This window comes from Lepidochelys kempii, chromosome 1, assembly GCF_965140265.1.
Source record: "Lepidochelys kempii isolate rLepKem1 chromosome 1, rLepKem1.hap2, whole genome shotgun sequence".
In the NCBI taxonomy this organism is placed as follows: domain Eukaryota; kingdom Metazoa; phylum Chordata; order Testudines; family Cheloniidae; genus Lepidochelys; species Lepidochelys kempii.
The window spans coordinates 339,110,942-339,137,389 of record NC_133256.1 but is presented as its reverse complement, the minus strand read 5'-3'; the positions used below and the strand labels follow the sequence as shown (position 1 = coordinate 339,137,389).

The 26,448-nt window shown below is 41.1% G+C and overlaps 1 long non-coding RNA gene across 1 annotated transcript in view; it reads right to left on the bottom strand.

The window, feature by feature from the left end:
* Positions 1–23,611, bottom strand: part of LOC140906945 (uncharacterized) — a 68,210-nt gene extending 44,599 nt beyond the window's left edge. The window contains exon 1 of the long non-coding RNA XR_012157310.1: positions 23,386–23,611. This is a non-coding gene — a long non-coding RNA (uncharacterized lncRNA). The remainder of the gene's footprint in view (positions 1–23,385) is intronic.
* Positions 23,612–26,448: the final 2,837 nt, after the last annotated feature.

Here is a 26,448-nt window from a genome sequence, read left to right as displayed (position 1 = left end):
CTCAAATAAATTGGTTAGTCTCTAAGGTGCCACAAGTACTCCTTTTCTTTTTCGAATACAGACTAACACGGCAGTTACTCTGAAATCTGTTAAGTTAGTAAGTAAGCTAGCTAGAAATGTTAGATTTCCTTTTGTTTAAATGGCTGGTAAATAAGCTGTGCTGAATGGACTGTATACTCCTTTTTTTGTGTCTTTTTGTAACTCTAGGTTTTGCCTAGAGGGATTCTCTGTTTTGAATCTGATTACCCTGTAAGGTAATACCATCCTGATTTTACAGAGGTGATTCTTTTACTTTTTCTTTAGTTAAAATTCTTCTTCTAAGATCCTGATTTGTTTTTTCATTGTTAAGACCCAAGGGTTTGGGTCTATGTTCACCTATGCAAATTGGTGAGGATTTTTATCAAGCCTTCCCCAGGAAAGGGGGTGTAGGGCTTGGGGGGGATATTTTGGGGGGCAAGACATCTCCAAGTGGGCTCTTTCCCTATTCTTTGTTTAACACGCTTGGTGGTGGCAGCATAGGGTTCAAGAACAAGGCAAAGTTTGTACCTTGAGGAAGTTTTTAACCTAAGCTGGTAAAAATAAGCTTAGGGGGTCTTTCATACAGGTCCCCACATGTGTACCCTAGAGTTCAGAGTGGGGAAGGAACCTTGACACATGAATTGGGAAGTTTGGGGAAAATGTGTTACTACAACACATACATTCTTTGAATTCTTCAGGAGGAAACAGCATTAACTTAGCAGTTCTCTTAAACATGATCTCATTTTTCAATATGTGTTTAGCTCTTTAGTGAAATGCCCTGTAAACCAAGCTGAAGTGAGTCAAGGATGAGGTTAGGCTGGTCCTGTCCTAGACAAGCCGTAACACATGCCTGAAAGCCCGGACCTCCTGAGTTCTATTCCACCTCTGCCCTTAGTATTCATACATGCCATGCTCTACAAACAATATTTGGCCCTATGAGGTAGGTAATAAGTTATCAGATGGCTATAGTGAGCTCCCAAACTACCCGCTCTGGAGCGGGAGCAAATAGTGAGTAGCCCCAGGTCTGAGAAACCCGTGCAGGATTGTAAGTGTTTTTGTTTGTTTTTTTTATCCACTTTATGCAGTGGGCTGTGTGACTTACAATCAGCCCCTACAGCTTTTTTATTAAAATAACTGCTTCCTCTTCTTGATCGAAAATATCAGCACTTGTAAATGCACTGTCTTCTGCAATCATACAGCTGTTAATCTGTCAGAATTAGGTTCACTCCTGTGTTCCCTGCATTTCCAAAATTCCCTGTTTACTTACGGGGAAGTTTCAGTGGAAAATGAATTTAGGATGGCTCCCTATATCTATATCACACTTTTGGTGTAACCATAGTTGGTGAGCATGTGAGTACAGTGCAATTTTTTTTAAATGGTAAGAAAATATCACAAATGTGATTGAGCGAATCATAGACAAAACAATGGTTTGCAAGAAACACTATGCTATTATTGATTTCATCTGATCCATCAAGCAAAAATAAATGGTGATCTTTCCCTCTTTTAGCAGCTGGCAATTGTTTGTATACTCAAAGGCTCTGACTATAAGATATGGTCACACATTAATATCAATTATGGTTTCCTCTTTGGAGCTTTGAAGAATTCATTTACTCAATGGAAACAAGATCTGAAGACCTCACTTTTCTTTGGGAGTCAGTTCACACTTTCAGCATTGTCCTTGGTGCACGACTGAAAACAAATGATGAACAAACGACTTCAAGCTTGTGGTTTTTTTAATGGTATCGTTAAAAGATAGCAGGATTAAAACTTCCAAGGGTTCCAATTATTTTAATCACTCTCCCCTCTGTTTGTATCATCCCTTCTAAGTGTAGAGACCATGGCTTCCTAGAGCTTTATGACTTGTGGCAGGAGTGGGGTACTCTTTAGGATATTACCTATGCATCTTGAGATTGGTCTTCTATGATTTTTCCCCTCTTGTTTAAAATTTAATCACACATTAAATCCATGCACATTCTGTTGCTTCTGCAAACTAGACTCTCCAGGTTTATAACCTACTTCCCCCATATGGGTTTGTTTTTGTTTTTAAAACTGGCTTTATTTCCTATATGTTCAAGTGCCAAAAAGCAGGTACTACAGTATAGTGAGGTGTGTGTGCGGGGGGGGGGGGGGGGTGGAGAGACAATCCTGTGAGGTATTTTGTCATTAGAAACTATGCAGTAGCTTGCCAAAATTTTTTGCCAGATTTTGGTTTCGAATCTCAAGCAGATCCTTAGCTGATGTAAATTTAGGATGACCAGACAGCAAATGTGAAAAATCAGGACAGGTGGTGGGGGGGTAATAGGAGCCTATATAAGAGACCCAAAAATTGGGACTGTCCCTATAAAATCGGGACATCTGGTCACCCTATGTAAATTGTCAGTGCCATTGAGCTCAACCTAGCTCTTATAGAGTGCTTCTTTTCTTCTGTAGACCTCCAAGCATTTTACAAAGGAGGTCAGTATCCCCATTTTACAGAGGTGGAAAACTGAGGCACAGGGGATGAAGTGTGTTGCCCAAGTGTGGGCAGCAGGTCAGTGGCAGAGCCAGGAATAGTAACCCTGTGTCCTGAATCCCAGCTTAGTACTCTATCCACCAGGCCAATCTGCCCCAATGTCTACATTCAGGCGCTAGTAATGCTCTCAAGTGACACGTCTGTGCATGGCACCACCTCCACCATGTAAACGCTGATGGGATGAACTCACTTGCCCTGAACTTTTGCAGAAAGTCACTGCTTGAGACTTTAAAAAGGGCAGCTTAGTTCTGAGACTACTCATCCAGCTCAAGGGTACCTTATTTTGAGGGATTCCCTTTATTTTAGCACCCAAATTATCTACATTTCCCGGCAAGGGTGGTTGGAGAGGGGCAAAGGCCATCACCCCCTGGGTAAAATTTTGTCACCTGGCTGGTGCTGCTGCTGCAGCCTCAGAAGCAATGTGGCACCAAGCCAGTGGGTCTCCATTGCCGTTCTCTGGGGAGGTGGAGACCTCAGGCTGCCACTGCTGCTAACCAGTGGGGGTGGCTCTATCTCTCCAGTGCTCCCCACACACTGCCCTTGCAGGAGGGCAATGCCAAGGACTCAGAGCTGGCTCTGGGGATGCTGAGGGGAGGTGGGGGGCAACCTGGGAAGCTGCATTCCCACTTTCTGGCCTCTTGCACTGTGCAGGCCCCATCCAGGAACCTGAACTCCACATATGCTTTCTAGTAAAGCTACAGGTGGCACGAGATGGGTCTGGGCTGGCTCACTCCCAGGCATCTGGCTGGAGCGAAGGGCCCAGACTCCCCACGGAGGGGCACTAGTGTGGAGTGGGAGGGGATGGCACAAAGTACCAACCCCACCCAGTAATTCAACTTTGTGGCTCAGGATCCAATCTGGTAAAACCCATCCCCTGCCCGCCCTTGACACCCCCTTACCCCCCTCCCCCCAGTTCTCCCTCCTTCTTCCCCGGAGGTCCCCGGATAGCTGATGCTATTCGGTAAAATTTTGGGAACTGTTTGGTAATTTGTTTAGACTTCAGACCCTCCCCCCGCCCCCTCCACACACGTGTGCTCCCAAGTGATGCCCTGTTTGGTGTCTCCTCTCATTTAAAAAAAAAAATCCCATCAGAAATGGGACTGAGGCTGTAGGAAGAGTTATTTACCCTGAAGGAAGGAGTCTAGGTTTCTGGCATGAATAACTCTTCTCTCCCTTACTTTGGGATGGGAATATTCCCTCTTCCCTTCAGACACCATGTTCCTTCCCTGAAGCCTCTTCATAGCCCCAAACACCCTCCCAGATGTCAAAGGGCCTGTTTAGTTGAAGCAGTGGGTTTTGTGTGGAGTTCTAACTCGGAGGGGTCAGATGTTTGATTTGGCTACAGGCCCAAATCCATTAACCGGCTCAAGAGAGGCCATCTTCAACCTGAGGCAATGGCTGTGACCAGAGAGTAAGGAGTTAAGCAAAGTGCCTCAATCTAGAGTGGTAATGAAGCCCCTTCCTGCCCCATCATTTGTGCACGTGTGTGTGATATGATCAACAAGTCGTCTGTTCCATTTCTGTCCGAGGGCTCTGCTCTAACAATTAATGATTTAGGTTGGCAAAGGTGCATGTTTGAACATAGAATCTCTTTCCAAATGAGCTAGTCCCTCACCCTTACCATAAGTCCAAACATATTTTTCTAAACATGAGCAAACATATTCTTCTAAACATTCCTTTAACTAATTTTTTTTAAAGGGACCTATAGGCCTGTTCCTGCAAATGCCAAATGGTCTTGTGGTTAAGGCACTGAAGTGCAGTCTAGGAGCCGTGAGTGCTGTTCCTGATTCTGAGTTAGACTTCCTCTGTGATTTTTTTCTGTAGAATGGAGAGGATATCCCGACTCTGCCCTAGAGTTCCTGTGTGACCGCTCTGTATGTCTGTAGAAGGGGGATTATATTTCCTTTCCCCTGTACCTTGGCTATTAAGAGTGTAATACTGTTTGTTTGTACAACCCCTAGCACAAGGCAGAGAGTGGGCCTTGTCTTTGGTTGGGCACCTCCAGGCTTTACTGTAATACATATAACATATGGTGATGATAAGCCACTGGGAAAGGAGAGAACCCCACATCTTAAATGAGACCTTCTATCCTTGATCTCCATTAAATGCAAAAGCACTAGAAATTTCCTCCGGATATTAAAACAGAGGAGAAGGCTTTCGGGCCACTTGACCAGTACCTCACCTCACTCTTTTAGTACATTAAGACTATTTTTCAAGGAATTAAATGCATGAAAGTCAATCTGGAAAACTAAATGAATTCTCTACCATGGATTACCTGCTATTCAATTAAAAATAGCTATTCCCAACATTGCTTTAATATGCACTGCTAGTGTGTACAAATATAACTCCACTTACATAATATCTCCATGTGCTTAACTCTTAACTGTGAGGTATTATTCTGTGGGTGATGGGGTGGGGGAACAACTATTTATGTTAAATACAGAATATGAAATTTAAAGACTACTACCTAATACTCTTAAAACAAAATACTTTTAAAAACACACTCCAGTCACATCAGCTATTAGCAGTTCAAATGTGTTTTTGCTTTATCAAAAGCAAACTTGTAATTCACAAGTTACAGGGGAGATGCAGTGTTTTATGCGGTTGAGGATTAAGGCTAAATGGGGACTGAATCCACTTATACCATAGAACCTGTGTCAAATCCAAATCTTTGACATTCCTGACTCCCTGACCTCTGACTTCCTTTCATTCCTCATGACCAACCCTGGCATTCTCTGGCACCCCCCGCCCACTTCCCTTGCATAGAACCAAACATTCTCCCTGATACGGCAACACTTATCGATATGATTAAATTAATGTACATGATTTGTCCTGTTTAAATTTATATGTTTACAGTATCAGAGCCATAGTGGGCACATGGGCAGTCTCTCAATCCCAACCGGAGCTCTGTGGGTCCTGCTTTAATCCACACATGACTGACTGACTAGATCTGGTATTTGAATTACTGTGGTACCTACAGGCCTCCACTGAAATCAATACCCTTGTAGTAAAGTGGTCATAGTTCTGTGATGCGTTAACTAAAGCACCAAGTTCCTAGACTGCAATCCTGTGAGTAGACTAGTTTTTTGTTTTTTTTTTTTTTTTGTTGCACTGAGTCATCCCTTTACGATCCGCTGTGCTAGCAGGGTACAAATACATAGTGATAGACAGGCCCTGCCTGCAAAAGCTTATGATCTAAAGAGACAAGACAAAGGGTGGGAGGTGAAACATAGGCACAGAGAGGTGAAGGTGTCACACAAGATTAATGATGCAGCCAGGAACAGGATCCATCTCTCTTGACGCCCCCGCCAATGCTCTGTTCACAAGACTCTGCTGCCTTCTGGACTGACTTTGTTCATTTTCATCATACAGAACCAAATTCTCCTCTGGTTTATATCTCGTTTATCCTGAGCAGGGTTGTACAGGATACAGATTGAGGCAGAATTTGTCCCTTGGTGGTGAAAACAGATACATTCAATATTGCACCTCCCTGTGGAATGATGAACGTTTGTCTCCACTAAAAAAGCATAAAATCAAAATTGCTAATAGTTGAAATGACTGGGGATTGTAATTTGAAAATATTTTGACTGAATAGGCTATTAGAAATATGTTCAATATTAAGAACATTCTGTGTTTATTTTGATCATCTCTTCCTCTCACTTAACTAATGTGGTAATAGAGGTTTACGTTGAACAGAGTACAAGAATGAAAACCCCTACATAGCTTCATTTAACATGGCAGGGCAAAACTTCTTAAATTCCTTCATGTTTAAGTTCCTAATTTTTTTCCCCCACTATAAAAATTGCATTGTGTAGCTTAATACAGAGTCTCGGGTCAGCCCTTAACCACAAGGCCATTCTACAGACTTCAGGGAAAATAACCTCGGTCAATGATTTCAAAAATGGTTAGTGATTTTGGGTGCCTCCATTTTTGGATGCTCCGCTGGAAACACCTTTAAAAGCGCCAGGATTCCAAAAGGTGCTAAGCACCCATCTTCCGAGAACCAGGCCCAGGTAAGTTGTCCTAAGGTGAGAGTGGAAAGATGGTGTAGGTGTTAGGGTGTGGCCTGGGTTATGAGAAATCCTTGTTCAAGTCCCTGCTCTGCCATAGACTTCCCCAGCGACTTGGGGCAAGTCACTTCATCTCTGTCTCAGTTCCCCATCTGTAAAATGGGGGTAATAGTAATTCTAATCTCAGAGAGCTATTGTGAGGATAAATACATTAAAGGATGGTGAGGTGTTCAGATGCTATGGGCCATATAACTAGCACCCAACATCAATAATTGCTTTTGAAAATCTTAGTCCCTGGATTCAGTTTTAATAATTAGGATGTGATGCAGGGGTGGAGGGTGCTGTTTTAGAACTCTCCCTTTCTACTGGCAATTTTAAGTAAACATGCAAATTCCATCTAGGGGTCTGACATTTTAGTTTGACCTTCTATTTTCTATGGGCACTGACTAATTAAAAACTGAAAAGCAGAACAGTATCTAGCTGTATTTTGATTAAAATTATTTGTATTCCTGCTATGAGTGCTTGTACTGTATTACTACTGACTATGCCAGCTGTGTGTGTCTTGTGCAGATCATTAATAAAGTGCTTGGAAATGAAGTCCTCCTCAAGTGGCATGCTTCATTTTCACTTGATTCTTGCTCCTCAGATTCTAATAAAAGCCTGGTCTTGAGAGATGCTAAACATCCACAGCTCCCACTGACTTCAGAGTTGCAGGTTCTGTCATTACCTTTTGGGACCAAGGCCAAAGTTTGAGGATCTATCTTAGACCCATGATGTAGTTTGTATCTTCACATTAACCATGCTCATAACCTGTCACAGGAGCATGCAGAGCTTACAGGATTCTGGACACAATGTTGTCTTTTATTCCTAAAATGCAATTACAAAGGTAATTGGCTACTATATATCTGTCTGATGCTTTCTTGGCACTGTCTTCCACTTTCACTCCCCCTCAATATGCTTTAGTGTTGGCGCCAATAGCCTGGTCACCATTCATAGGTTATACTTGGCAGGCTAAGGACACAGATGCTGGACTCCATACTAGCAGGGCTGTGAGAGAATATATGGCAAGCTCTTTGACTGATTGGCTCAGTCTCTGGATCTGTGGCAGCTGTGAAATTGCCTTTGAATTTGCTAAGGGTTAAACTGACACACTAACTTGACTTTTTTTTTTTTTAGATGTCCAGTTTCCTTTGCTATTTTTGTCTGGCAGGAAATATGTACTATATGAAAGGACATATAGTAGCTAATGTGTTCATGGCATACAAACAGAGAAACTGGATAAGAACTAGGGCTGTCAATTAATGGCAGTTAACTCATGCAATTAACTAAAAAAATAATCATGATTTAAAAAATTAATTGATTAATCATACTGTTAAATAATAGAATACCAATTGAAATTTATAAAATATTTTAAATGTTTTTCTAAATTTTCATATATATTCTGTGTTGTAATTGAAATCAAAGTGTATTTTTATTACAAATATTTGCACTGTAAAAATGATAAACAAAAAAATAGTATTTTAAATTCATCTCCTACAAGTACTGTAGTGCAATCTCTTTGTCATGAAAGTGCAACATACAAATGTAGATTTTTTTGGTTACATAACTGCACTCAAACAGAATAATGTAAATCTTCAGAGCCTACAAGTCCACTCAGTCCTATTTCTTTTTCAGCCAATCACTCAGACTAAACAAAAGTTTGTATAAATTTGCAATGTTACCAGAAAGTGAGAACAGGCATTTGCATGGCACTTTTGTAGCTGACATTGCAAGGTATTTATGTGCCAGCTATGCTAAACATTTGTACACCCCTTCATGCGTCAGCCACCATTCCAAAGGACAGGCTTCCATGCTGATGATGCTCATGGGGAAAAAAATAATAATGTGTTAATTAAATTTGTGACTGAACTCCTTGGGGGGAGAATTTTATGTCTCCTGCTCTGTTTTACCCACATTCTGCCATGTATTTCATGTTATAGCAGTCTCGGATGATGACTCAGCACATGTTGTTCATTTTAAGAACGCTTTCACTGCAGATTTCAGAAAACGCAAAGAAGGTATCAATGTGAGATTTCTAAAGATAGCTACCTCACTCGACCCAAGGTTTAAGAATCTGAAATGGCTTCCAAAATCTGAGGGATGAGGTGTGGAGCATGCTTTCAGAAGTCTTAAAAGAGCAACACTCCAAGGCAGAAACTACAGAACCCAAACCACCAAAAAAGAAAATCAACCTTCTGCTGATGGCATCTGACTCAAATAATGAAAATGAACATGTATTGGTCCGCACTGCTTTCGATTGTTATCGAGTAGAACCCATCAGCAGCATGGACTCACATCCCCTGGAATGGTGGTTGAAGCATGAAGGGACATATGAACCTTTAGCGCATCTGGTACATAAATATCGTGTAACGCCGGCTACAACAGTGCCATGAGAATGCCTGTTCCCACTTTCAGGTGACATTGTAAACAAGAAGCGGGCGGCATTATCTCCTGCAATGTAAACAAACTTGTTTGTCTGAGCAACTGGCTGAACTAGAGATAGGACTGCGTGGACTTACAGGCTCTAAAATTTTACATTTTTATTTTTGAATGTAGTTTTTTTGTACATAATTCTACATTTGTCAGTTCAACTTTCATGATAAAGAGATTGCACTACCATACTTGTATTAGGTGAATTTGAAAAATATTTCTCTTGTTTTTTTACAGTGCAAATACTTGCAATCAAAAATAAATATAAAGTGAGCACTGAATACTTTGCATTCTGTGTTGTATTTGAAAATGTAGAAAAATGGTATTCTATTATTGTTTTAACAGAGAAATTAATCGCAATTAATGTGTTTAATCATTTGACAGCCCTAATAAGAACACAAAATACTCTTTCTTGAAGGTTGCTGTGTAACACTATTTAATTTCTTCAAATCCAAAATCTTAACACACAAGAACCAAAAACAGGCTGCTCCCTAAGGCAGCTCATACCACCTGGCTCTAAACTAGCTCTTTGCAGACTGATTGCTGAAAAAGCCAGATCCCAAGCTTCCCTACAGAGCCCCAGGCCTGCAAACAGGACAAGGAAAACCGTGTAGAATTTAAAGTTACAGCCTCCACAGTTTTCAGTACACCACAGTTAACATTCCCGCCCACAAAAAGCTTACAGTCTAAGAAACAAACAGGTGGACAAGACAAACAAGTGGGCTGAGGTGGAAATTGGGGCTATCAAAAATGACAAGAAGAAAAGGAGTACTTGTGGCTAATTTGTTAGTCTCTAAGGTGCCACAAGTACTCCTTTTTTTTTTTTGCGCATACAGACTAACTTGGCTGCTACTCTGAAAAATGACAAGATATTCACAATTCTCAGCCAATCAGGAGCAGTAATCACAACTTGCTGCCTGCATATACAGGGAGTGTGAAGTAGCTTGTTACTCAGAAGAAACAGTCAGTCTCTAGGATATCTCCCCCATGATTTCCCATAGCAAATACCCTCTGCAGGGTCAGTGCTGCTTGATGGCCCCAGGTTGCAGCTGTCAGTTATGGGAACAGATTATCTGGCTGCACATGCCCCTTTAAGCATTACTGTAGGTTTGAGGCTTGTACAAGACACAGAATCCCTGCTTCTTCTAGACAGAGGGACTAAACAATATACAGTGGGAGATCAAGAAGGTTCTATCTCAGTGGGTTGATTGTTATAATGGGTGTGAGAGCATTTTAAGAATAGCATCTCAAAACCTAATAAAGAGGAATTAATCCTCCCCTACAAAACCTCTAGGAGGTAGTCAAGTACCACCATCTCATTGTGCAGGTGAGTAAACTGAGGAACAGAGATGAAATGATCCATCCAGTGTTGCACACAAAATCTGTGGCATAGCTCAACCAGTACCCAGGTCTCCTGACTCTGAGTTCTGTATCATAAAAGCATAAGCCTGACCTTCCTTCTTTTAATAGCAGTTTTGCTACTTTGAGTCCATCCTAATAAGCCTCTATCCTAATAAGCCTCCTAGGGAATTTTGTCATATTTTGAGAAATGGAAGACTCCAGATGCATTTTTTAAAAAGTGCTTTCAGTGACTTGAATTTGCAAGATTTTCCAAAGACCACATTCTAAGAATAACTGATTGTTTGCTCTGCTCTTTGCAATCTTGTTGGCAATTCTAGCTAGTCTGTGTGAAGAAATTATGGCCTGATTTTACAGAGCCACTAAGCAATTGCAGGTTCCATTGAAGTAAATGGGAATTCTGAGTGCTCAGCACTTGTGCATATTAAACCTGTTACCTTGAACTCTGTACGAACCCTTTTTTTGAGGTGAGTGGAAGTTGGGTTTTCTTTATTTCACTTGCTTCTTGGTTTCAGCTGGAATCAGAAGATATCTCAACATATGAGATACTGTTTCTTGTGGTATTTCTGGACCAACTAAAGGCAGATTAGAGTGCCAAGATTCTTACAAGAAAACTTGTTCTCATGAGATTTCCAGTGTGATAATGTAGGTTCTATATGTTTTGATTCATTTGTGGTTAACGTAACCAGCCAAACTTCTGAATGCTTAATTAAACTGGTGGTCAAACAGAAGTTCATTTGTCATGAATGTGTGTACAAAGAGCAAATATTTTTTGTGCGCTAATTAATGTCCATGTTTTCTGGCCTAATGGCCTGCAAGTTCTTCAGCTTGTTTGGAACTGAATAAGATTTGCAATAAGGAGCAGCTCCAAAAGTCTAGATTAAACTAGAACTGTACAGCATGCAAGATCAAAAACTCTTTAATAGAATGGGGTGAATACTAAAAATTGGCAAATATTGGTTTGAATCATGAATTTTGACTTTCAAGTATGTTAGTAGAAAGGAAAAAGCGTTGCAAATAGTAATCCAAATATGTACTTAGATGACTATTTCAAACAAAATTACGTGAGGCCATCTTGAAAAAAACTGTTTGGGTTTGGAAGGAGAAACAACTTTGTATGACTTAAGCAACCATTCGCGTAATAAGACTTATGAACAGCAACCAATTGAAATGGCAGATATGTCATGAACAATCCATAGGCTGTGTGATATGTTTATATAAACCATTCATCAGATAATCTGAGTAATGAAAAATTCATAAAGCAAGATTGTGTCCCCCTTACTCATGTTGAGTAGTATCTGACTATAGTAGAAGTGCTACTGGCATCCATGGGACCACTCATGCAGTAAGGGACCACTCATGCAGTAAGGTCTTTCCCAATGTGAGGAAAGATGGCACAATATGACTTTTTAACAGTGGGTAATTGGGTAATTAACCACTGGAACAATTTACTTAGGGTTATACTGGATTTTAAATTCTCCATCACTTGAAGTTTTTAACTCAAGGCTGGATATCTTTCTAAAATATATGCTATAGCTCAAACCAAAGTTATGGGTTTGATGCAGAAGTTATTGAGTCAGGTCCTTTGGCTTGTGTCATAAAGTCAAACTAAGTCAGGGTTTCTTAACCTGTGGACTGTGATCCAAAATTGGGTCACTGGAATGTGTCAGAATCATGTGGGAAGCTTGGGGAGGGGTCGGGTCAGGTCCTATCCCTGTGAGGGATGGGAGGCCCTTGGGTGGAGCACGGGGGTTTCAGAGTCTTTCGTGCACTTACCCTGCAGCAGTGGCTCTGGTAACATGAGTCTGACTAGGCTCAGCTTCCCACACTGGGAATTACAACCTGGTGCACGGTTTGGCCGAGCTGCTTAGGTTTGGCTCTGCTGTCCCACCATCATGATGGTGGGCTGGCTGAGCCAAATCTGGTTGAGTGGTGCCATAACTCCAAGCACCAGGTTCCAGTGCCACTCTCACAAATATGGCCCAGTTGGCCAAGGGTTTTGGCCAAAACCTGTGCAGTGCTGTGACCCTAGAGGCTGCAATGCCTAGTGCGGGGAGCCAAGCCTTTCCAGCCTCATGGGCTAGGAGTCTTAGGAACTGCCGTTATGGTATGCAGTGTACTTATGTAGTACTTGTTATGTTAATATGTATATTATATATTGTGGGCAAGAAATATTTCGTAAGCCAAATGTGGTTGTTTTTTGTTTGGGTTTTTTGCATTAAAGCTATTTATTGAGTTGTGACAGGTCATCAAGGTTTACAAATGGGTCCTGAGCCTCAAAAGGTCGAACCATTAAAATAGATGATCATAATGGTTCCTTGTAGCTTTAAAACCTATGAAACTATAATGATCAAAGTCTGTTTATAGATGATTCCAAAAAAGAAAACCGATTAGATTAACAGAATAAATTGTTAGCTACAAAGTTTGACTCTTACATTTTAAGGTGTATTATCTATATATACCTATATACAGTTGTACTTAAGTATTCTATATCTGTATATGTCTAAATTAAGTGAATGTAACCTTCTGAGCCAAAAAATAAACAATCTAACAATAGGAAAAACTGCAATCTGTTGAGACATATTTGAGTTATTTTGCAGTAATTGGCTTGGCAGCAGGTTCAGTCACAGATTTCTGTTTCACAGATTGTCCCCAAATGAATAAAAGGTTTGCTTTGAAATGTAATTAATATTGTGTTCAGCTGCAAGACTTTCTCAGGTTGTCAAAGGAATTCGAAGGAGGTAGTTACAAAAATGAACAGGATGAAACAGCTACGCTGAAATGAGCTGATGGACAGCACAAAAAACCTCAAACTAAACTGGACTGAAATAAATAGTGACAGTTTTTCAGGTGTTGACTGTCAAAGTCAGCCATTAACAAATATTTGTAGTGATGTTGCACAGGATTTACAGGTATCTCCATTCGCTGTCAAGGTAATCTAGGATGGTGAACTCATTTGTTTTATATGCATTGAGAAGGGAGAGGAGACTAGAAATAGCTCCATTCGCTGGTGACAAAAGCTATAAAGCCATGAAGATCTGATGGTCATGTATAATCCTTACCATTGCTAAATTAAATATATTAAACTAAATAAGTTTGGTTCAATTGGGCTGTCTGGTAAGTGACTGACTGGGTTTACCCTAAACATACAACACAAATGGAAAACACTTTTGTGTGTTTGTTCTCACAGTTAAGGGTTTGACTAGATTAGCTCAAACTCTAAGCTTTTATTTCTAAAGCCATTTGTTTCAATTTCTTTCCATGTATGAAATTCAGGGCAAGGTTCTCACCATGCTCAAGCAAGGGAATAAAATTGGCTATTTCTCCAGTTCAGTGTATTCAGACTTTGGGTCAAGTCATATAGGGCCCTGATTCAGGAGTCCAGGAAGCTCCCTTGAAGTGGGGAGGAGGCACCAGCACCCGAACCATGGCCTTGCCCTACTCCGCCTCTTCCCCTGAGGCCCCACCCTTGAACACCTCTTCCCGCAAGCCACTGCCGTCACTCCACCTCTTCCCCGAAGCCCCACCTCCCACTCGCTCTTCTCTGCCCCCTCGCCTCCCTTCCCCCATTGCTTGCCCTTAAGGTAGGTCAAAAGTAGGCGAGGATAGCCATCCCACTTTTAAAAGAGATTGGCCATGGGCCCCTGCATACTCCTTCTCTGGAACAGATGTTTAGACAGGGGCAGGGAATGGCCCCTTCCCAATTCACTCACCAGAGTAGCAAAACTAGTGCAGGGAAAAGGGTGGCATTATTTTACCTTCGGTACAAATCAGCCGAAAATGATCCTCCACCTCCCTGAGAGCAAGGAGGAAGTAGGGAAGGGATTGTGACTCAGTGGGGCATTAGAATGGTCCGAAGGTTGGTGGGCTGGCCTTGGAAATTGGTTCAGTTGCCTGCTTCTCCACAGACTTCCAGTGTGACCATAAGCAAGTCTCTTAGGGCCAGATTTTTAAGGGTACTTAGGTACCTAAAGATGCAGAAAGCCACCTACTGGGATTTTTAAAAGCACCTAGCACATAACTCCCATAAATATCAATAGGACATATGCAACTTACCTGCTCAGGAGCTCATATGAATCCCACTAGGTGCCTATCTGCATCTTCAGGTGCCTAAATACCTTTGAAAATCTGGCCCTTTGATGCCTCAATTCCCAACTGTAAATAGGGGATAATACTTTACTACTTCCCAGGGGTGTTGTGAGGGGCTCAGATACCACAGTAATGGGGCCTATATAACGACCCTAGCTAGAATGTCTTCTGGAGCTATTCCTGGGGTGTTCCTGCTAGTACACCATCCCTTTTTCCGGACTGTTCCTAATGTCACAGTCTAGCCCATGGTGTGATCACATTTTTATTAATAATCAAAATAATTCATTGCAGTCATTGATGATGGAGGAATGATTTAAGAATCAAGAATGCCATGTGCAGATTCCCTACCAGTCCAACCCTCGCAAGCTTGACTCAGTTTATCTTTCTGAGCTACTGCAGATACATTGAATTCCATGAAGTGGGGGAGGAAGTTGCGCATACACCCTTTTTCATTTGAAACCTTAGAACCAAAGTTCCATTTGCTCTATGCGGATGAGAGTTGGATGAATAAAACAAACAAGTATGGGGAGAGAGAAACACCTCATTGTTTTGACCCTTTGATTCACTTAGGTTCCAACATTCACAGGAGCTCAACTTTATTCACAAGAATGGTTGTGGAAACCAAAAGTGTTACAAATACTCATGCAAATACATATTAAAGAGTCTACAGATCCTAGCTCCTACCATAGTCTTTTGAAAATACTCACCACCACCCCCAATATCCATAGATTTTTTTTTTTTGCCAATAGGAAAGGAGGCTCCTTCCATTTATAAAGCTCAGGTCATCCAAATGGGATTTTATTTTATAAATACATAAAAGATTATGTGAATGTGTTTAACACTATAATGGGATGCTTTAAACTTCAATAGAAGTTTGATGTCAGAGGCAACACTGTGTATTCGCACAGTCATTGGCAGTGAATTTCAAACGTTAAACTTTTTTCTGTTCAAATTACCTGCAAATTAGTTCCTTATGTGATTTAACAGGGAGTTTTGTGTGTGAGTGTAACTTGTGTGCTTTGAGCTGACTTCACTCAGTGGTAAGGATTAGTAAGAACCTGGTACTTAGGCAGTTCGAGTTATGAAATGAAGCTGTTTGAGGAGGATACTGTGAGACTGGAGAGAAGGCGGGGGGCAGGGATTGAGGCTGTGGCTTACTGTATATCCTAAATCTGGCTGGAAGATGGGCTTTGAACAAGCTGTTATTTTCCACATGGGAGTTGCACTGCTACAGTAAAATGCCAGATTTCATCCATCATAATGTCATGGCTCATATTAAAATGTCTTGCGGGACCTGAGGGAGGGATGGGCAAAAAACATCAAATCAATTTTCAGGCAGTTGCTACGATTTTCAGAACCTAAGCCCTCTGTGATGGCATTATGGTTGCACAAAGGGAGGTTATAAATAAGGTCCATATATCAAGGGAAGAAATAATTTAGAAAAAGGCAGTTGATTTGACTTTTGCATGAGGCTGAACATATGGTGGAGTACAACCAGGTTATCGTTCTACGCTTTCTTTACGGAGACAAACCCCAAACCTACACATCAGAGAAATTAGCTCATCGGTGGAGTTCTAAAATTGACAGCTCAGGAGCAGGGTACCTCTTGTTTATCAAGAAAAAAATGTGAGAGGGTTATTTTTACATTTGTTTAAATTAGCATTTAATTGAGAAATCCAAGTCAAACATCATTATAGAACTACTTTGGGAAGCTTGAGCATTAACCTTTATATGGAGATGGAACTTTTTACGAGATGCTTTGGAGTACAAGGAATAGGAAATTAGCCCCATGATAGAGTCCTCTAATAAGAGCAGGTAGACTCTTAAAGTTTAATGTTCTAAATATTTCAGCAAGCATAAATAGATTTATTGTGATTTTTTTTGAGACCATAAACTTTACTCTCACACTACAGCACATATGGGAGGATGTTCATGGGTATCAGCAAACAGCTCGTTGGCCTAGAAGCAAAGAGAGCCATATGGGCTTTTGCAAGATAAGGACCTGATATAGAAGAACCGAAGAAAGTCTGGATACAGCAGCCATTTGGGGCTCTTTATTAGGGTTTGCACAGGTGTGAATGTCTGCCTATGGGGATCTCTTTGCCTGATCACAGTCTCAGTTTGTTCTTCATTGAAAGAATGAGGTGTTCGTGGGGAGGTGAATTATATCATGACAATACTACCTCCACTTAGCTTAATGCAAATTGCCAACCATGACACCTTGTTTGTTTCATTCTCCCACTCATATCTTCAAGCCTTTCCCCCTTAGACCTCCCTGAGTGTCAGTGGGTAACCCCCAGTCTTGATACAACAACCTACCATTGTCCCCTCATTTGAGCTCCTGTGAAGTTGAGATTTTAATTTAGAACAGATTTCTCTCCTGCTCCCAACAAGGAGTGAATTAATTTATAGAAACATTTAATGGGGCCAGCAAGCTGTGCACAGTCCAAAACAGAATAACCATGCGACATTGCTGTGAGTTCTAGTCTCCTGCTCTGCATACACCTTCATTGAATGCTGGTAAGAGATTAAAAGCTGTCCAATTGGCCACATGGGGCCACAGGGCCTGAAAGCTGGGTTGGCTTGTAAGTATCATATTGGTGCTCAAGATATTTAAATAAAGATTAAACTCCCTTTATTGAGAGTGTCCTCCTCAAACTGGAGGAGAAAGGAGCCAGAACAACGATAAACAGCCCAGGTGGGTGAGAGAGAGAAGCTTTCAAGCTACAAAGAGCTCTTCTTTGGATCTGGGAAAGGTAACATGCTCAAATAAATTGGTTAGTCTCTAAGGTGCCACAAGTACTCCTTTTCTTTTTGCGAATACAGACTAACACGGCTGCTACTCTGAAACATGGAACAGGATTGTCAGCATTAACAACCAGACTAAGCCAAGACTTTACTTGGTAACTAGCCCTGTGATAAATGAAGCGGGGTGGGGGGGGCAATCTCCCTTTTATGGACAGCCAGCCAGTGACTATACAATCCCTCTTAGTAGCTGTTCTCTATTTGCTCTACCTGTAAAGGGTTAAAAAGTGTCACTGCTATGCATAGGTAAAAGGAGGTGAGTGGGCACCTGGCCAAAAGAGCCAATGGGAGGCTAGAACTTAAAAAAAAAAAAAAAAAAAACCTCGGCTTTTGTCTGTCTGTTGCTCTCCAGGGGAGAGGCGGACAGGGCAGAAGCTATGCTGTAAGATGCTTGGGCCAGGTATGAAAAAATCATCAGCATCATAACTATAAACTACTCATTTAAAACCCCAGATGTGTAAGTAGATCAGGAAATGTCTAGGAAGATGCAGTTAGGTTTATCCCTTTTATTTCTTTGTCTTGTGGATTCCTCTGTGCTAACCCCAGATGCTTTTGTTTTGCTTGTAACCTTTAAACTGGACCTCAAGAAAGCTATTCTTGGTGCTTAGTCCTTGTAGTTGCTCTTTTAAAATCTAGCAATAGCCTGAGTTCCCAGATGTATTTTCTTTCTTTTTTTAAAATAAAATTTACCTTTTTTAAGAACAGAATTGGATTTTTGTGTTTTAAGAGGTTTGTGCTTATGTTGTTTAATTAGCTGGTGGCAACAGCTGATTTCCCTTTTCTTTTCTTTTTTTTCTTTCTCAGCTCTTCCCCTTGACAGTTTCCCAAGGTACTTGAGTGCTTTGTCACAAATTGTCATCTCCACTGAGCTGTCTTGGTCGTAAAAGAAAGTTTTTCCCTTCTGCGAGCATAGAGTTTTAAACTCAAACCAGGGGCCATCCAGAGGATTGTTACTCAGCTGCGGTTTGGTATCTTGTATGAAATGAGCTGCTGGACTGTGTCCCAGGGGACAAATGTCTGTGTAACACCGCATCCACCCTCCTCAGTATACCATAATTAACACCAGTTGCCAGTCTCAGCAGCAGACAAGAGTTGAATGTGCAGGGAGAGTGAACTCTCTTTTAACCACCACAGGTAAGCTAGCCTAATACCTGATGCAAGGTGCCTATCTGATATCTAGGATTTGCTTTCTTTAGTCCCATTTTATTGTGTTAACAGGTTTGATATGAGAAATAGCTTATTATTCTTTTTTTTTTTTTGCACTGACTCTTTTTGGTCCTATACATAAAAAGTTCCAGGAGTGGGAATTTGTTCTTTTCAGCATGGTCCATTGGGCACACTAGAGGACAATATCCTCCCTGATGTTATTGTGAATGCTGTAGCCAGTAATTGCTACTTTATAATTAAGAATTCAATCATGTAGCAGATATAATTCCATGTGGATAAATGAGCTTTTGAAGCAGAGATTTGATTTTAAGAAAGAAACATTTCTGGATTTGGGCGAGGACCTCTGGAGCTTTGGTTGAGTGGTGAGAGTGCATGCAAAATATCAGTGTCTGACAACTGACTATCTATCCGTTTTGGAAGTGATGGTGTAAAGAACATATTTTGTTATGACAGAAGATACTGGTTGTGTTATTGTCTATTTATAGTAAACCTGGCCTTCCTTCAGTGCCCCATTGTGTGGTGGACTGAGAATTTTGTGTTTTAACTGCAAGCTATCACTTTAAGAGCGGTGGTAACAGGGGGTAGGGGGTAGATAGCAGGTCAGGGCATTCTGCAGCGAAGTCTGGGAGCAGAGTCAGTGTGCAAAGAGCCAGCTTAAAGCAAGGTTGGGTGAATTGTGCCTTGCTACCTGAGGGAGCAGCCTGTTTTCTCTCGTGTTATCATTTTGAATTGTCAGAAAGGTAGGGTTACTTTGCAACCTTCCAGCAAGTGTATTTTTTTTTAAATCTATTTCTCAGTTTGACACCAGGAACATAACATCAGCTGATATGTTACCTGCCCATTTTCTCTCAAAAAGGAGGAGCCTGAATGACTGAGCATACACAATTTTGATGAGAAAATGCAGGCTTCAAAATGGGAGCAGGTTCTCTCGCCACCACCAGTGTTGCAAAGGAGACGCCAAATTTGGGTGGACTTCTCAGGATCTGTATGCTGATTTGTCTGTCACTTTTTTTCTTTCTAACCATCTGTCCAGAATTAGTAAGCAAATTGCAATCACTGGAACTCAGAAATGAAATGGGTAAAAGGGTATTCTTTTTTAATGACATGAAGGATGGTCTGTTTGTTACTGGAGACAGCCCTGCTCTAAAGGTGATTGCGGGCAAGTAACTTCTCTCAGTGCTTCAGTTTCCCACCTCTGTACAATAGGATGATGATGATGCTTACCCACCCTTGTAAACTGTTTGGAGATGTCTATGGATGAAAAGCACTCTGTGGGCCAGGTCATCAGTTGAGGACCTGGTCATACAAGCTCTAAATCTTACTTAGTGTTAGCACTAGCAGAGTAAATACCCAGTTCCACAGCAGGTTCGGTAGAACTTGGTTTCCAGTAATACCTACTAAAGCGACTCTTCAATTTTGTGGATTGGATTCTACTTTCCAAAAGCAAAGCAGCACATGTCCTGCGGTCAGAATCTGGCCCAGTTTTCACACAGTCACTGGTAGCGATATGTTTATCCTTTGCTGAGGCCTCGATCCAGTGAAAACACTTAAGCACGTAGACACAAGAACAGTCCCAGTGAGCTGTAGCTCACGAAAGCTCATGCTCAAATAAATTGGTTAGTCTCTAAGGTGCCACAAGTACTCCTTTTCTTTTTGCGAATACAGACTAACACGGCTGTTCCTCTGAAACTCTGCAACTATTAGTACTCACATGCTTAGAATTCAGCATGTACTTAAGTGATTTGCTGGATTCAAGCTTTAAAGTGTTCAGTCGCCATTCTCATATATATTGCTCAGACTGGAAATGTACTTGGTTGTTTTTATTTCCCCAAAGGCAAGAAATAATTTCTCACCTTTTTAAGTGCCACTTGGCTGCAGATACTGTAAAAATTGTTACATCTTGTAGAAGTGCCAATTAGTGACAATAATTACTTGACTGGCCTGCTTTAGCATTAAAATGCCTAGAACTTTGTCCTTGGCAGCTGGAAATTTTATTTCTATGCTTGTCAAATGTAGGTTTTATGCATATTGATTTAATAATCAAACAAGGCAAATTGTACCAGCATAGCACTATCTTTTAAAACATTTTTCAGATCCCAGAATACCTTCTCTAATTTTTTCTGTTGGTTTTAGGAACACATTCCAATAGTTCAAATGCTCATTCTTTTTGCATCAGATACATTTATAATAATTTATTTTAAGTGTAATGTAGACTTTGTGTGGGATCGACTTCCAAATAATAGCTTGGGAATTCAAATTGGGTTTTGTCATCTCAAGTCATATTTAAAAATAAAATCAAGTTGTGCTTTACTAATGAAAATGTAACTCAGCTGAAGTGCGTGTAATTAAATGGAGTGCAAATCTGAGTGATTTTTTTTGTATAAAACCCAATAATATATCAATATAAATAAAAAAATTGGTTTTAAAAAATGCAAATCCAAAAAATGTTAAATGCATTTTGACAGTGTTCCTGAACTTTAGCCCACAAGAATCTTCAATGTCAGAAAAGCATTCGCATACAAAAATACCGATATGCAGTTTTAATATTTCTCTTGTGTAAAATAAAAGTTCTACTTTAACTGCACATTAGTTACTTTTACTGAAAAATGCTCCCAATCCTATTTTGAAGACGAATTCTGCATTTTTATTACTTAACTAGAGCAGAATATTTGGGGGGGTTTTCAGCACTTCTGACTAAAAAAATGTATGCATAGGTGGGTGTTGATTAATGGTGCTAAAAACACTTTGTGCAGGATCTTATGCTAATTACCCTTTATACCCTAACCCGTGTCATTTTTAACAATCTAAATTAGCATTTTCTCTTAGGACTAAGGAATGTGAGAATTGTGAAGTTGGCTCAGTAAGCTGAGTTAACAGTGAGAAAATTGAGATGTTCTGTCTTTTCCTATTAACATCTGCTGCTTGTATAAAACGTGATATATTCGAAATGATGAAGATATTACTCTCCTCTCCCCTCCCCCCAGGAAAAAAAAATGTAATTTGTGACAATTTGTTATCACTAGTTCCAGGTAATCATGTCTGCAATAATGGATTTTTGACATGCAAGCCTTGAAAATTGGTTGCATTATTGTTGATGCAAGCAGTTTAGTTTCTTTGTTATTATTGCAGTAGAATAATGGAACAAAATCTTAAAGGCACTGGGTGATAGGGAAAGTGTTGCTCAGATAAAATCCTGATTACAAATGGTTCCAATTTGGCTTATTTTGTATTTTAAACAGGAACATAAGACTTTCCGGGCTTGTTACATGATAAAAATAAAACCCCAGATTTCTAAAGAGAAGGGGAACTTGTATTATTGTTTTCACTCCTAAAATACTATGCAGTTTACATGGATTTTGATTTTTAGATGGTTAGTTGATAAATGGCAGTAATCGATAGCAGTATGAGAAATCTCTGTTTTGAAAACGTAATGATCTCTCTCAGATTTCAGAGATCCCCATAGCTGCTCATTATTACCATAATCAATAGTGCCTAAAATATTTCTGCACTGGGTGACCTCTATGTAAGAAGCAGAATCTTACTGTCTCCAGCTGAGCAGAAGACAAACAACATTCTGCAGGCTGCGTTTGTTGTTCCTGAAAGCACAGTGTAGAAAAAAGCCAGTCAATGCGGAAACCTTTTAGTTTTGTTCCCAGAATTCAAGCACTTCCATCATACAAAAACAAAACAACAACAACAACAAAACCTGGAGAAGTATTTTGGGTATTTGGGTGCAAATGAGAGATGCTTACACCATGCCAGGTTACTGGTTCCATGGTGATTTAGCTTTAAAGGGGCCAAACATGTCCATGATTGGCTGGGAAAACCCTGCTCCAGTTTAAAGCAGAGTCTGTACTGGCTATGCAGGATGTGGGAATACTAGAAAGATGCCGGCATCCAAAGCAGTCTTCCAGCTCACAGCTATTTCATAATGATGCCACTGTCTGAGCTCTGGGAGCAAACAAAGGTTGCAGGGAGCTGCCTTCTTTTCTTCCACTGCTTGGCAAGCAGGAATAGGGGAAGGGCTTTCCCATTTTAGCTTCCCTCCCTCTTCTGTGCAAGCTGGTAGGAAATACAGAAATAATGAGTTTGGCCCATGGTCATCACTTCATTACAATGAAAAAACCTTCCTGCCAGTTCATGTGATCTTTAAAATCTCTTTACTTGTCAGAATAAGCTTTTGTCCTATTTTTAGCCAGAAAATTTTCAATGGCCATCTTTTTTTCTCCACCCCAGAAGAATTGCTACTTAGAGACACAGGACTATCCTTCAAAATCCCAGTATAAATTCCCAGGAATCCAATTAAAAATGAGATTCCAGATCTAAAAGGGACTATTAGGACAAAATAGCTTACAAATAAATAACTAAAACAGCTGTAGCTCACGAAAGCTTATGCTCAAATTGGTTAGTCTCTAAGGTGCGACAAGCATTCCTTTCTTTTTGCGGATACAGACTAACACGGCCTCTACTCTAAAACAGTGTTGTGACCTTAATTATGCTACTGAAGTCCATGCTGCTTTACAAAATGTATAAGCAGCGATCCTTAGCACATGCCAAAGAACTGAATAAATGCATTTGGAAAGTTTAATTAAGAGGCTGTATTGATAATGATAAAATATTATCTAGCTACAAAACTTAGTGTCCTCCCCAGCTGCTGCTTTGGGCCCGCTTCTGAAAAGCAATACAATTTAAACGTAGGCCTAAGTTAGGCAAGTGCTTAAGTGTCAGCTGAATCAGGCCTCTGAAAGTTAAAAAACACCCCTTGTAAAGTATAGATTGAACTTTACTTAGCATCTCACAGGATTGGGGTCTTTAGTCAACTACAGTAGTAACCAGAGGTTCTGTAACAGCATGGTCTGCCCCTTTGTAGAGTCTGGGGCCAGCCAGCCCTGTTCGATTATCAGACAAAGCTGCAAATCAGTCAGGGGTTTCTGGTAAAAGGCTGAGAGGACTCACCTGAAGCAAAGCATAGCGGGAAGCAGGTGACCTCCCATGGCAGGGCCTGGAGTGCAGGAGAGCGGAAGAGAGGCAAGCAGAATGAACTCTGGACCCCTGCAGCCTGTTTGGTCAGGTGAATAACTTTCTTCGTGTTACTTTGTACCTTAAAAGATGGGCTAGAACCGATTGTTTCATAGGAGTAATAGTCCTTCCTGGGCTGGGAAAACAGAGCAGCAGCCCTGCAGGTGCCCATATTTCTGTCAATGGCAAACTTGTGTTGGAGTGCTGAGTCCTTTCGGCAAACTTAATTTTTATTAAACCCATTTGATTTATGTTCTACAGTCTTGTGGACAGGAAAAAAGGCAAATTAGTTTAGTAATAGATTAACTTTCTACCAGCATCTGTTTGCAGTCTGGCTGTGCTGTTATAAATAACATTTTCCCTAAGTATTACAGTGAAATCTTGAAAAAAGAAAAGGAGGACTTGCGGCACCTTAGAGACTAAGAAATTTATTTGAGCACAAGCTTTCGTGAGCTATAGCTCACTTCATCAGATGCATGCAGTAGAAAATACAGTGGGGAGATTTTATATACACAGAGAACATGAAACAATGGGTGTTACCATATACACTGTAACAATAGTGATCAGGTAAGGTGAGCTATTACCAGCAGGAGAGGAAAAAAAAAACACCTTTTGTAGTGATAATCAAGGTGGCCATTTCCAGCAGTTACAGTGAGCCCTATAAAAGATTCCAGGCCTCATTCTGCTGGGTGGTTCTTTCACTGAAATTTTACAAGTTAGACACACCTCAGATGGACCCACAAAACTGGTACTTTGCTACTCCCAAAATTGAACATGCTACTGAGTTAGGTTGCTGCAGAAAGGATGCACAAATCAGGAGTTGGGCTAGATGAACAAAAGCTGTGTAATAATCCAAACTTTCAAAAATATACAAATATTCCTCTCCCATAAAGCAAATAATCTGACTGTTCGATCTGTGCTCGGAAGTGATAATTATTGGGGCTTTTTTATTGAATTACAATAGCACTTTGGAAGCCCCAACTGTCTAGAGTCAGTATGTGGTGACAGAAGAGGCCACAAGTGCAGAGTGAGGAGACAATGGCACTCCGGCCCTGATCCAGCAAAGCACTTTAACAAGTGTGCATAATTAGTCCCTCTGAAGTCAATGTGAGTACACATGTACTTAAGGGCTTTGTTGGATTGGTGCTAGAGTGGCCAGGATCTTGAGGCATCAAGCCCAGAAGAACCATCTTGTCGACATGCATACCCTGTAATGCAGTAGCTTTTTAAGAATGGCTGGGAAGGGCTTTCTCTCAGTCTCTGGAATTGAATCCCCTTGGAGCTCGTTCTGATCTCCATTAAACCAGTGTAACTCCACTGCCTGTGTTGACATTGCTCCTGATTTATACTGGAGCAAGGCTGAGGAAAATGAAGCCCCTCCTGGACTGTATTCCCGCTAGAGAAATTACTTTGTGAGAAGACAGAAGAAGCTTGTGTAAAGGGAAGACTGATCATCTGGCTTTGGCTTCAGTATTGTTCGATTAACTTATGTGTTGTCCTACTACTATTTTCAAGAACAGTAAAAGTATGAGTGGCATGGGAGAGCACAGATCAATACAGAGGCATTTTGTAAACATTTCCTTCTCTTCATCCTTGGGGCCAAATCTCTGGTTTTCCCATCTGGATCAGCTTTTGTCACAGTGGCTGCAATCTCCTTTTCTCTGTCCTCCCTACATCCGATTGTCCCCTGACCCCGTCAGTCTGCTAATATCTTTATTACCTCCTATTGTTGGGTCGATCATCTCATGCTTCAGATTCCTTTCTTGGCTTTCCCTTTCTTCCCACATGGAGCTCATGGTGCTGACCTTCATCTTTAAGGAACTGATCTAAAGGCCACTGAAGTCTTGATAGGTGGAAGGTAATGACCGCTCCCAACTAGCTAAGAATTGGGGACAAACTACAGTAAAAGCTTTGTTATCCAGCATATTGGGGGAAAGGGGTGCCAGTAAGTCAAAATTCCAGTTAACTAAGAAGAAGGGAGTTTGGGTGCAGGAGGGGGCTCGGGGCAGGGGGTTGGGGCACAGGAGGGAGTGCAGGACATGGGCTCTGGGAAGGAGTTTGGGTGCAGAAGGGGGCTCAGGGAAGGGGGTGTGGGGTGCTGGATCCCAGCGACAGTCACTTCGGACGGCTCCCCACAAGTGGCAGCATGTCCCTGCTGCTCCTAAGCAGAGGTGCAGCTAAGCGGCTCTGCACCCTGCCGTTGCCCACAGGCACTGCCCCCACAGCTCCCATTGGCCACCATTCCTGGCCAATGGGAGCTGCGGGGGTAGCACGCAGAGCCACCTACCACACCTTCGTCTAGGAGAAGCAGGGACATGTCGCCGGTTCTAAGGAGCCGTCCCAATGTGGAATGGGAAAAAATTTAAATCTCTCTAAAATTTTGTAGGACAGGGAAACTATTCCCACTCTAACTGTAACTCTTTGAGACAACGACTGTCACTTGCTATATATTTGTACAGCACCTAGTGCAATGGAGCCTCAACCTGATTGGCCTCTAGGTACGACCATGTTATAAATGTTCAAGTAACAACAATAATGGAGAGATTTCCATTGACTTCAGTAGGCTTAGGATCAGATCTCAAATCTACACAATTCCACTCCTTTTGTTTCTTTCTCCCTTTCCTCTCTCTCCTTTCCCTTTGGCTTTGTACTTTTTTTCATTTTGCTCTTAGAAACAACCTCCCATGTGCCAAACACCCTCCCAGCCTTTCTTCTCTCTCCTCTGAACCAGCTTATTAACTGCATTTGTCTGTCTCCTTACACCTGAATTGTTGTAGTCAACATGTAGCCATTGGGAGAGTGAGACAGCATGTGCTGAATGACAGCGATAGGCAGACATCCTGTCAGCTCTGCATCTCATACATAAAATGTAAACAGCATCATTTCCCAGCTTTCTCAATGTCTAGTCAAAATCAACACCTGGATAATGGGGAGCTAATGCCAAACCTAGGCAAGACTGAAAAAAAGCTTGTATGAAAGGTGGAGGGGGGTGTCAAGGTT